This window comes from Pleuronectes platessa, chromosome 16 (assembly GCF_947347685.1).
Source record: "Pleuronectes platessa chromosome 16, fPlePla1.1, whole genome shotgun sequence".
In the NCBI taxonomy this organism is placed as follows: Eukaryota; Metazoa; Chordata; class Actinopteri; order Pleuronectiformes; family Pleuronectidae; genus Pleuronectes; species Pleuronectes platessa.
In genome coordinates this window covers 4,945,043-4,946,620 of record NC_070641.1, presented here as the reverse complement: position 1 = coordinate 4,946,620, position 1,578 = coordinate 4,945,043, and positions in this window count along the sequence as shown.

Genomic DNA, 1,578 nt, shown 5'->3' with positions numbered 1-1,578 from the left:
GTAGGCAGCGGATCATCGGTTCCCTCAACCAATTTCTGCCCCCTCAGTAGAAGTAAAACTTCACATCCCACAATGCACTCGCCACGCTGTCCATCACCGGCGTAACATCCGGCAGTGCTGTTGGCGGGCAGAAAGGGAGCTGGTGCTGGTTGTTAGCGACGCTGGGGCTATTGTGTGATTCAGCAGCGAAGCACACTGAGAAAAACTCGCCCGCAGACCCCCGCCAGGCCCCCGGTAGCACCGTGCAGCAGCCGGCGCTTCCTCGAGCTGTTCCCCGGTCACAACGCAGGATCGCATCGGTGTTTCTCCTCGGGCCCAACTCAAGCCCACTCGAAGCTTTCCCCGTGAAGGTAAGACTCACTAGCCGCGGTGAGAAAACACACCAGCCATGTTGCCCCCTGGCTGCAGGAGGAGGCCGCCAAATAGGGTTTTCTTGTGCGTTTTTTTTGTGCGCGTGTGAATCGCTAAATGTCGCGGCGTAATCTGGAAAATGTCCGGTTCTGTTTCGCGATTCGTCGGCTGTGTGGTGATAGCAGCAGCAGCAGCAGCAGCAGCAGCAGCGCGCGAGGCTGCAACGTGCTCGTGCAGGCGCTTGTTTGACGCTGCTCCCGTGAAGCAGGGGTCTTTGTGGGTCTTTGTGTGACTTTGTGCACATCAAACCTTCAGTGTGCAGCTGTTACAGGTCCGTGCAAATGTGTGTGAAACTGCGGCTGTCGCGGTGTGTTTTGGTGTTTCATGTGGTTGCTGGAGAGGGGCGTTTTACTTCTACCACAGCAAACCACTAAACATGAGTTTTTTGAACGACACACACACACAAACCCACAACTTGTAGGCTGTCAGAATTCAATTTTTTTTATATAGTTGTGTGTTTTCATATTTAAGACCGAACTGTGTGAGTATATAGTTGAATGTTCGGTGGCGTGGAGCCGCTCCAAATCGAGCTGGCTCGGCGCCACCGCAGCCATTCGTGTCCTTTCTTCCACATCTGGCCCGGGTCACTAGTACGAGTGAATGGGGTTCCCCGGGTCACTAGTACGAGTGAATGGGGTTCCACGGGTTCATCCGACCAACGGCACCATTCCGCGCTGTAAAACCTCACTTTAACATGGCGGCTCCTGTGCTTTTCGTCGGAGCCTGTGAGTTCAAGAGGAGCCTGTGCTCAACCCTCCCCCCTTGTGTTTCGGGGGGCGCCATTGCTGTGCAGAGATCCCACTCTCTCAGGTGGGCTCCGTCCGAATACTGTCACCAGAGTGCTTCCTCCTCATGCACCTCAGCTGCAGCAGCAAGTGTCCGTGGCTGTGTGCAAATCCTTGAAGCATGTACCTGGCTTGCTTTGGGCAAATGCAGCTGGAAGTGGTGAATCGGTATGATTCGGTATTCTGTTGTTGGTAGATAAGGGGGGGGGGGGGGGGGCTGTTAAACAAGGCCCCAACTTGCATATATTGCATTATTCAAGATGCTTAAATTTAACTTAGCATAGTGCAACTTCATAGTGGCTGGCTAACTCTAGTAAACTGTTAATTATTTGGGCCCTTGTGGCATAAATGTCATCATCCATTCCTGTCTGCAAGAGTACAC